The sequence below is a fragment of the Nicotiana sylvestris genome, chromosome 2 (assembly GCF_000393655.2).
Source record: "Nicotiana sylvestris chromosome 2, ASM39365v2, whole genome shotgun sequence".
In the NCBI taxonomy this organism is placed as follows: Eukaryota; Viridiplantae; Streptophyta; class Magnoliopsida; order Solanales; family Solanaceae; genus Nicotiana; species Nicotiana sylvestris.
This window is the reverse complement of record NC_091058.1, coordinates 131,060,952-131,072,254: the sequence shown is the minus strand read 5'-3', so window position 1 is coordinate 131,072,254 and position 11,303 is coordinate 131,060,952. Positions and strand designations below refer to the sequence as shown.

The 11,303-nt window shown below is 32.3% G+C and overlaps 1 long non-coding RNA gene across 2 annotated transcripts; it reads right to left on the bottom strand.

The window, feature by feature from the left end:
* Positions 1-2,204: 2,204 nt before the first annotated feature.
* LOC104211651 (uncharacterized) lies at positions 2,205-7,483 on the bottom strand. 2 transcript variants are annotated; one of them, XR_707191.2, is made up of 3 exons: positions 7,296-7,478; positions 3,145-4,753; positions 2,205-2,453 (listed from the first exon to the last, which is right to left on the bottom strand). It is a non-coding gene; the product is annotated as an uncharacterized lncRNA (long non-coding RNA). The 2 variants fall into 2 exon arrangements; XR_707190.2 differs by having other exon boundaries at positions 2,205-4,753; positions 7,296-7,483.
* Positions 7,484-11,303: the final 3,820 nt, after the last annotated feature.

Below are 11,303 nucleotides of genomic sequence, written 5' to 3'. Positions count from 1 at the left end.
TTGGTTATCTTCCACAATCTGTTATCGAATGTTGATGTGTATCCTTCACTATCAATCTGACCCATAGATATCCAATTTTTCTTTAGGCCAAGAACATGTCAGACATTTTGCAATTTTCATAGCATCCATGTGAAGTCTTTATATGAACTTCACTTTTTCCAGCAATGTTTAGAGGTTCTCCGTCTGCTAGATAAACCTTCCTGAATTTTGCAGCAATATAATTATGCAATAATTCTTTGCATGAACTAGATTAAAAGGATGCACCTGAGTCCTTAATCCAAGATTCGACTGCACTGTCTGCACAACAGATTAGTGCATCACCGACTTGTTCAGCAATTACATTTGATGAATTTTCATCCTTCTTCTTCTGTGGTTTTCTACATTGACTACCGTAGTGACCCTTTTTATCGCGATTCCAACAAGTAATGTCCTTGCGATTTTTGAATTACCCTCTTCTCCTTGACTTTGATATGCCATGACCATGACTTTGTCCTCTTTGGTTGCTTCTCCCCCTGCTTCCGGTATTAAAAGTAGATCCTGGGGAATTACTTGATTCTCTTCAGCGAATACCTTTGCTTAGAACCAAGTCTCTACTATCATTCAATCTGAATTTGGTGTTTCCTGATGAACTGCTAACTGCAGTTACCATTGCAGACCAACTCTCCGTTAGAGATGATAGTAGAATCAATGCCATGGCGTCATCATCAAATGTTATATTAACAAAACTCAATTGAGTTAATATTATATCAAACTCATTGATATGTTTCGTGACAGATCCACCTTCTGTCATCTTTAAGTTGAACAATTGACGCATTTGTAGCCCGTTTGGCCAAGCTGCAAAAATCAGCTTATTTTGATAAGTCCTTTTTTCAAAAGTACTTTTGAAAAAAAACACTTTTGGTGAGAAGCAATTTGTGTTTGGCTAATTAATTTAAAAAGCACTTCTGAGCATCAATTAGTGTTTGGCCAAGCATTAAAAAACTGCTTCTAGATTTATTTTTCTCAAAAGTGCTTTTCAAAAAAGTATTTTTGGAGAGAAGCTACTTTTTTCTGCTTCTCCAAAACTGCTTCTATTTCTCCTCAAAAGCACTTTTGTTTCCTTTCAAAAGCTTGGCCAAACACCTTAATTTTAGAAAAAAACACTTTTGACAAAAAAAAAAAAAAAAGCTTTTGCCTCAGAAGAAGTTTGGCCAAACAGGCTATTAATAGACTTTATTTAAAGTAGATGGCTTCTCGTACATATTTGATAGTGCCTTCATTAGGCATGCAGTGGTCTTCTCGTTAATGATGTTAAACTTCACATTTCGTGTTAGTATCAAACAAATCACACCAAGAGCTTGGCGATCCAATAGATCTCATCCGCTTTGGCCATATTCTCTGGTTTTACCTCGGTTAGAGGTAAGTGTAATTTTTTCTGGTACGAATAATCCTCTATTTGCATTTTTCAGAATCCATAATCTTTGCCATTGAACTTGTCAATCTTAACCTTCCCTTCTCCCGATGCCATTTTTCACAAAAAAAAAATGTGAATAATGCCTGTGAATTGTAACACGAAAAATATTCCATGTAAGAAAAAATATCACAATCATATAAGGTAAACAATAATCACTATTGGTGAACAGTACTATCACTATTAATGAATAATACTTCACTATTGTGAATAGTGTTAGTAATGATGATCAATAATATTACACTATTCTTGTGAATATATTCACAAGAAAGAAGGCATTTCGCAACAATAATTTTTGTTGCCATATATTCAATGTTGTTGCCAAAAGTACAAAAGTACTTTTGGCAACGACAAAAAAGTCGTTGCACTCTGTTGCAATAAACACCGATGGGAAAAGTATATGCAACAATAGAAAATATTGTGGCCATAAGTGTACCTAGCGCAACAATATATACCATTGCCATAAGTTATTTGTTGTTGGTAGAAGGCCAATAAAGTCGTGGATGATGAAGATATGTAGCAACAAAAATTATTATTGTGACAAAATTAGATTTTTACCAACAATATCAGTCGTTGCTAAAAAACAATTGGCGGTAAAGTAAATAGTCTGTTATCAAGACTTTAAGCAACAACTATTATTGTGGCAATAATTACTTTTTTGCCAACAAATTCTCTAGTACTACTTTAACAACAATTTATAAGTTGTTACTAAATACACAATTTATATATTCTTTCAGATTTTCACAAATGCATGTAGAAATAATAAATTATATTATATATATATAAAGAGTCTATACATATATTTGATGGAGTAGATATACTCACTTTCAAAAACTAAATAGTCCTAAAAATTATGTTTTTACTAACAAAACGAACAAAAGCATCATATATCCACGGTCTTTAAGTTATATTACAATAGTAACCCGAAAAATAAATCTTCTTTCAACAGCTTGTGCATTACATGAACGGGATTGCCAGGAATGTTTGTTTACACATACTCATCCTAAAAAGAAGATAAATATAATTAGATTTTGATAAAAAGAAGCAATAGAATACAAAAGTGTAAAATAAAACCACTGAAAACTTGTTTAACTGCATAAGAGGAATTGAGGAAAAGTGGGACAAGAAAAAGATCAAAGAGGAAAACGTGTATACATTTTTCAGTCCAAAATCTCATGCTCCTAAATTATATTTTTAGAGTCCTTGATTATTTAACTACATTGAAGATTCAAATACCATGCCAAATAAATAACTCACACACAAACACAAAGTAAAGACAGAGATGATGCTGTTGATTTTTTGATAACGGAGGAAAATCAATGGTGAACAGAGAGGGGCAACCACGGTATTAAAGAAAATCCCAATACTCTATATTTTACCTCGTTTCTTTCTCTTTCTTACTGGGCTAACATTTTCTATTTGGGGAAATTCCTTGGGCTTTTTCTTTTTTGGACTTGCTTAAACAGGATTTGTTCTATAGGCTCTTATATCCTTGTGTTCTAAGGAGATAGGAAACCAAGTCTAAGTGGATGAAATGTGGTCATGAGCCATACTGTAGTACGTAAAAGAAAACTCAAATCCAACTAAATTGTCTTAGTTGATTATATATGCTAGACAATACTCATATATAGTTGAAAAACAGTACACACAAAATAGAAACTTACTTTCACATGAAATAGAATAAGTTTACTTACCATGGTACCATCCATAAGACTTGTAGGACTTGTCTCATCCGAACCATTTAAATTAGCAATCATGTCAAAAATTGCCGCAGGAAGTCCAGCCTATTAAACTAAACTTAAACATGATAGAACCTAGAAGAAACTAATTTATAATATCAAAAACACAAGAACAAGTTTTCTTTAGCAGAACACAATAGTTTTCAGAGCTTCAAATAAAGACACAACATCTAGATTACTGCTCCTTTAGTTTCTATTATAACTGAAAATAGAAAATTCACTTTCATGTGCTTTAGGACCATTATGTGCTTAGTGTTATGTTCTATTGAATTTCAAATGTAAAATTATGGCATGTCTGTAGGGGGACTAAAACTTATATATTAGTTGAAATCAGAGGAATATTTAAGCTGAAAAGGACTAGAATGAATATTTAAGCTAAAATGGACTAGAGTACAATAAAAATAAGAACATGGAACAGGTACCAACTAAGATTTCTGCATTCTCACTCAAGGTCTATCCTAGCTAGGGAAATTAGTTAAAAAGAATTTAAAGTTAAAGATTTGGAGTAAAAATTTGCCATCTAATGTATGAAAACTACCCAATTACAATAATGAGGATATATATCATTTACTTTAGCAAAGCCTCGAGAAAAAAGAAATGAGACATCCACTGAATTCAAGAATCAACTCTATGTTCCAAGTTGAAATACATGCCTAAAGTGTATATCTATTTATGAATAGACCAAAGCAGAGCCAAAGCTTAAGCAAATGAGCAGCTAGATCAGGTAGAGCACCAACATTTTGATTGAACTTCATTAATCTCTCACTTGGTGAAAAATTTTACTAAAATTCAAGCAATTTTAACCTAAATATTCTCTTACTCTACATAGAGGCCTGAAACAGAAACTCTAAAGGATTTTCCTTTTTAACAATTTAAAAAAAAATAATAATAATTCATGAAGAAAAGCAAACTACCAGGCTAGAAGGTTTAGAGATGAATATTTCACTTCACTGGAAGTTAAAATGATAGGATAGTAACATAATCATTCTGAAAAAATTGAACAGAACAGTTGACTAATTTTTCCTTAGAAAAGAGTAAAATTCAAACCTAAGGATAAAGTGATGCACTTGTTAGCTTCAATTCCATGAAAAGTGATGCTATCTCTTTTATTCTCAAGTAGTTTAATATAATTGTTCATAGGATCAAAAGCAAGTAATTGAAATTTTAACGTCTTAAACAAACTAAATACCTCGGAACTTTATATATGGGATACTATTGCCATCATGCCCTGTTTTAACATTTTTTGATCACTCAATAGACGAGCTTCCATGACTTCTCGTTTTTTCCGCTCCTCATCAAGTTGATTTTCCACTTCTATTAATTTGCACTCTACGCTCTCTTGTTTATGGCGTTCTTCTTTCACCTCCTTCTGTTGTGCTTGCAGCTGCTCTTGAGTTACATGCATAGATCTCTTACTAGCTGGCTTGACTCCCGATCCTTGACCGCGGCATTATCCTGACTTTTCACCAATAAGTTTCACAAAAGCAGCATTAACAATAGGGTCCACATCAGTACCCTCTTCCACTTCTTGAATTTGTTCAGAAACAATTTCTGTCAGCTTATCCTACAAACAATTATACAAGCATAAAGTTTCAATATTTGTTTCAATCCTGCACTCAAAAATTACTTAAGTGAGCTTACTTAGAATAGAACTTTCATTGTCTGCCAATGAGTCGGGGACCTTTCAGGTCAGCTGCTCTAAAGTTGGTTTACCACTGATAAATTATCAGTATACTTTATTTGTATACTTACATCCTTGTTCTGGTGAATAATTCAATTTCAAAAGTAAATCTATGTGCTGCTTACACTGAATCCATGTATATAGTCCAGATCTTATCCTTTTTTTGTATCATAGTAAGTTTGAAATATATTTTTTTATCAAGGATAGTAAGTTTGGAACTTGTCTACGAAACCTTTGTCAAGAAGTTGGAAGACTGTCATGCTAGGGAAAAAAGAAGCTAGTTAAATAAAACAAAGATCACAGTACTGGCCAAAGATCTCTATGCTCTTTGATAATTGTTGTAACTAATGACATATAGTTCACACCACAAGCATTAATTTAATCTTCTTCTATTTCTTATATTAGTTGCTTCCTTTAAAAAAGAATAGGTGTAAAATCCCCATCTCAGCTATCTTGCAATCATTAGTGAGGAACACAAGAAATACAGGAAAGTGCAATCAACTCCTTGTTTAAACCAAAGGAAGGATGCATAGGATTAGAAAAGATAGTAGTTCTTTACTACACAAGATATGGAATGTGCTTCAGCAGGTTCTGTGTTACAACCACCATCATTCCCTATAAACATATCATTACCCAAAGAAGGAAATATGATGGTACTGTTACTGCGCCTGTTAGCTATTGTTTGATGTACACTGTTCGTGCTTCTTCTTTTGATCGCCTGTATGCATACCACTGACTAACCACAAACAAAACAAATGCAATACCTAATAGCCACGACAGAGTTCAGTAGTACTTATCAACTCGACTCTTATTCAGGGTATCCTGAAACCAACTTAGTTTATTTCCTTTCTGACTAACCTTACTCACTATGTACACTAACAAAATGTTGCTCATACATCCTAGTCTGTGCATCAGATTGCAGCCACTGAGCATGCACGATGCAGATATGGGATCAAAGTAACCACTGTAGTAACAATTAAAGCTCTTTGCAAACATCCCTTCTATTAAACCACCCCCCCCCCCAAAGACTGAAGGTCACTGACATAGGGAATGTGCTAGGAATTTTAAAAGGCTAGAATTTTAATAAATGAAATAACTTACCTAACTGTGAATTTGAAACTACATCGGCAACAAGTTCAGTATTATTAGAAACATGCACATATGTTGTCATGATAGGCTGTAACATATTTTTTTAAAAATTATATTATTGCACATTAGTCAAAGTGGAAGTGAAGGCAGTAAAATAATAAGAAAAAGGTAAGATATGTTCAGAAATAATGAGAAACAGAAGTCATGTGAAGAAAGCGATTGAAATAAGCAAAGTTGTCTTGAAGACTAGCTGAAGATCACAACCAATCATCATCCTCATTTTCATTATATTCTTCCTCAGAAACACATTCTTTATCTGTTGCAAAATTACTAAAGTCATCCTCATTTTCATGATCAGATTCATCCCCAATTTCTAAATCTACTTCTTCCTCATTATTAAGAGGATGTGCTTCAACGCTCACTCCATCATATACTTACCTACAATGAAATAGTATAAAACAAGAAATATAAAACTATATAATTAACTTTCTCTCCATTTTATTGTACAAAACATAAGTTAGAGAAGACTCTATAATAGAAAATAGTTAAAATAAAACATTTAATTTGAACTAATAGCCACCGAAGCAAAGGAAGATGAGTAGCATCTTGAAAAAGTAACAACAAAAAAAGATAGCAAGTGAAAAAAAAGAATCTAAAGTTCCTAAAAAATAGACAATGCATCTGCTACTACTAAAAGTAAAGAAGATCTAGATTTTAGCTTTGAAAACTAAAACTAAGGAGAATAAATAGTTTATATTTTAAGCAAAGCATATCTGATTAACTAAAAAATTTAAAGTGATTCCATTAGGCATGGTAATTTGAGTTACTTGATGACATATTTATGTGGGACTTCCTAATCATATTTGCTATTGAATTTTCACATTTGAAGGACCTTCTAAGTGAAAAGAAAAATCAAGGACAATGCTCAAATATGCCAAAACCAAATTCAACTACCCATACAACCCAAAACAAAATCATATTGTTCTCTATTCCAAAACTTTGGAGTTTTGCAACAGTACTTTCGTACCTTCTAGGCAAAAAAAATAATTAAAGATAACGCTTAAAACTAATAATGCCAAAACCAAATCCAAATAACCATAACACCCAATAAAAAATCAGTTATTTTTTAGTCCAAAATTTTTGAATTGCATCATAAAAAAGAAAAAAACGGAATAGAGATCAAAAGCAGAATATGATTAAGAATTAAGAAGAAACCCTATTAAGTTTAGCACAATAACTGAAATGAGAAAACCTAAGAAGAAGAAGAATACGATTAAGCTAAATCAAAAGCAGAAAGCACCAAACATTAAAAACGAAATCAAAATCGAGAACTCACCAGATTTTGGGTAGAACACAGCGATGGAGATCGAAGAATGGAATACACGCAAGAACTTAGTTTAGCAGAATAAGAAAAGAGAAAACCTAGCTGCAGTGGAAACTAAAATTGTGGGCTAAGAATTTGGGAAAAAAGTAATAGAATAAGGAAAACTGTTTTGGCGCGTTTGTTTTGGCGGAAAACTAAAAGTAATTCACTAAATTTTAGGCCACAAACTTTTATGTAATAGCAACAACTAATATTTGTTGTTGCCAATTATTTTAATATTTTATATTTATTGTATTACTCCTAATATATAGCAACGACAATCTAAACAATTTGGTAACAAGAAAATATTTGTTGTTAAAAATTCTATGATATAACAAAAATCTAATTACGTTGTTGCTATTTATTAAACTTACCCAACAACTACAGTATTGTTGGTAAAAAGTCGTTACTAATTTATATTTATTTAAAATTTATTGTATTATTTGTTAAATATGGCAACAATATTAAAACTTTTGCTAACAAAAAAAATTATGGGTAAAAAATTCGATGATATCGCAACAACTAAATAAAGTTGTTGCCATTTATTGTATTTTGCAACAATATTATTATTGTTGCCAATTCTATACTTTTTTTGTAGTGTACGAATTCCGTACTTTTCTACCAGAATTGCACTATCTTGCTCTGATACTAGCTGTTGGGAAGCGTATCAGGCTAATAGAAGTGAACAATATTTAAAAGAGAAAAATAATAAATTGCACAGGACAAAATTTACGTGGTTCGATAATTTTTACCTACTCCACGGTCATACAAAGAATAACTCTTCTTAATTGAGGAGAAAGAAGAAGTTGAGGGATAATTTGCAAATGAAAATAAAGACCCCTTTTATAGGCATTTGAATGTATTGCCGACGTAATCACTTATGTCATAAGAAAATAATTCAAAGATGAATTCTTTCCACTAACTTTCTGCTTCATATTACTTTTTTTTCCGCACACAAACATTGCTTTTCTCTTTGTCTATTTTATACTTCTTTTGTCTTCTTTCTTTGACTTTTCTTTGTTTTGTTTTGTCTTCTCTCTTTTCTTTCTTTTAGAAACAATATGGTATGCTCCCATCAACTTCAATGTAAAGTTTCTTGTATATATACTTGCCATATTACAAGTTTGTGAAACTCTATATGTGTAGCTCCTGGAAATTGCAATTATTATTCGAAGCTCAGCATGTCATGGGGCTGCCAGAATACATATATAAACTGCGAAAGCGTAGTTAACACCAGCAAAGATTGTGGGTGATCAATACTTCATTCTTAATTAAATATTTCAGTTTTGAGTCCTAGAAATGAAATTATTTTTAGTTGAAAGCCAAAGTGGAGCTTCTATCACGAATTCAAATTAATCGGGTTCAGAACAAGTAAGTACCGAACAATATGTGCAAAATTATTATTATTATTTTTTAAAAAAAAAAATCTCAGTTAACGTGCACCTATATATTTACCTTCTCTAAATAGTTTTTAAAAATATCACGTGCGCACGCCTCATGGTTTTAAAGCTTTCCTTTAACATCACGTATTGCACGTTAATACGTGGGACCACAATCTTCCGACTTATTAGTTAATGCAACGATACAAGTACTTCTTTTCAATATTCTCTTTTTTCATTTTAATAATGAAAATTTTTCATAAAACACTATCTTTTAGTACTAATTAGTCATCTATAGATACCATTTGCTATATTACGGTTTATAGATACTTTTTCTGTGGTTATAAGATGTATTTGATGTATTTAAGCTAATGTATTCATGAATACAGTAGCAAAAATAGGCATGAATCAGGGAAGTCCAGCTAATCTTCAGATGTATTCAACTGTATTTACGAGGTATATTCCAAAATACAGTAACGTATTTTGCGTAAAATATGTACCTTTCAACTGGTTTAAAACAGAAAGGAAATCAATTTACTTGATATTATCCTCATATATATCAACTAACACAAACTATTGCCCGTAAATCTGTATTCCTCCATTCACGAAAGTTATTCAATCGGAAAAATAACCTAAAGCAGAGCAACATCTAGATTTTAAGTTCTTCCTTTTTTCTGTAGTTCCAGTGTGTACCCAGTTCACTTTTCAACAACGAAAAATTGCGATTGATACAATTGTATATGGAAAGTTTAACAGTGTTGTTGAGGCATTCTGGCAAGTGGAACAGTGAGACCAATTACGTCGATTATTCAATTGAGGGAATACTGATAAAGGAGTATGCGTCGTATAATGATTTGGTTGTGTCAATATCTAATCAACTGGGCATAGATTTGAGCTCAAAGTCCATTAAAATTCAATACAAAGTAGAAGGAAATTGCACGCCAATGGAAATACACAATGATATGGGTTACAGGGTGTATGTAGAGTTGAAAAAAGAGAACAGAGAATTCGGGATGTATCATTTGTGCATAACAACGATTGAAAAAGAACTTGTATCCGGAGGTAGTTTAATTCAAGGCGATATTGTGCAAATAGACGAAGCAGTTCAAAAGTATGATTCCGATACAAATGATACACTTGCTCTAGATTTTGTCAATTCAGGACAAGCAATTGGGGTGTTCGAACTGGACAAGGATTTGATAATTTCAAAAACTAATCAAATGGAGGTTATGGCTGGACGAGTATATAAGGATAAGGCTACATTGAAAGAGGTAATGGAGCATTATGCTATATCTCAAAGATTTCAATTCTGGGTTGATGGGTCTAATTCTGTCAGGTTTGAGTGTATTTTATTATTCTTTATTTTTGTTGTATATTGTATTCATGGTTGGAGTTGTAAGTTATATGTTGATGTGTTTATGCATATTTGTAAGACAATTGATCTTCACTAATGTTGTTAACTATTTTTTTATGGTCTTAAAATACATATATTCTTGTGTATTTTAGTATAAACTTATTACATTGGCTCTCATTGATTTCCTCTTTGGTTTACTAGTTGTATATAAATGTATGCATATAACTATAGATGTATTCAGTTGTATTATTTGCACAAATAACTATAGGCGTATTTGTATTCATCTGTATATGAGTGAGTTTTTTGTAAGTATTAATTCTAATCAATTGTATAATGATATATTCTTTTCAGCTATGCATTATTATGTATGTCAGAAGATTGTGAATGGAGGTTTAAGGCTTCGAGCATTAACAAATTAGAACTATTCAAAGTAAGAGAATTCATTGATAAGCATACATGTCCGTTGAAGGACAATGTGTATGAGCAACAACACGTAAGTAGCAGCCTTATAGGTGGTATGATTAGGACCAAGCTTACTAATCATAAGAAGAAATATACCCCAAAGGATATTATTGATGATGTGAAATCAGATTTAGGTGTAGATGTTAGTTACATGTGGTGTGGCGAGCTAAAGAAAAGGCAATGAATTTTTTGAGAGGTGAACCGGCTGATTCATACAAAAAATTACCAGGATACTTATATTCAATGGATATGACATATCCAGGTTCGCACATTAGAATGGTAAAATTGCCCAAAATGAATTCATCTATATGTATATATCTTTGTATGCCTTTATAAAGGGGTTTGATCATTGTAGACCCATTGTGGTTGTGGATGGAAGTCACCTAAAATCTTACTACACCGGGACATTTATCTCGGCCAGCACGTTGGATGGTGCAGGTGAGTACGTGAATTATAATAAATTTTGTTAATACTGTAAAGATTGAAATACAAATTTTAAAAATTTGTATGCAATTGTCTTTACAGGTCATAAATTGCCACTAGCATATGGTGTTATTGATTCAGAGAACAATGCTGCTTGGACATGGTTCTTTAAGCAATTCAAGATAGCATACGGTGACAGGGAAAACATGTGCATCATTTCAGATAGAAATGAGAGTATTATTAAATCCGTATCGAAAGTGTATCTATATGTACCGCATTTTGCCTGTATATGTGTCACAACCCTAAACCCGAACCCCGTCGTGATGACGGCTCTCATGAAGACAAGGCCAGCCGACACTTCCT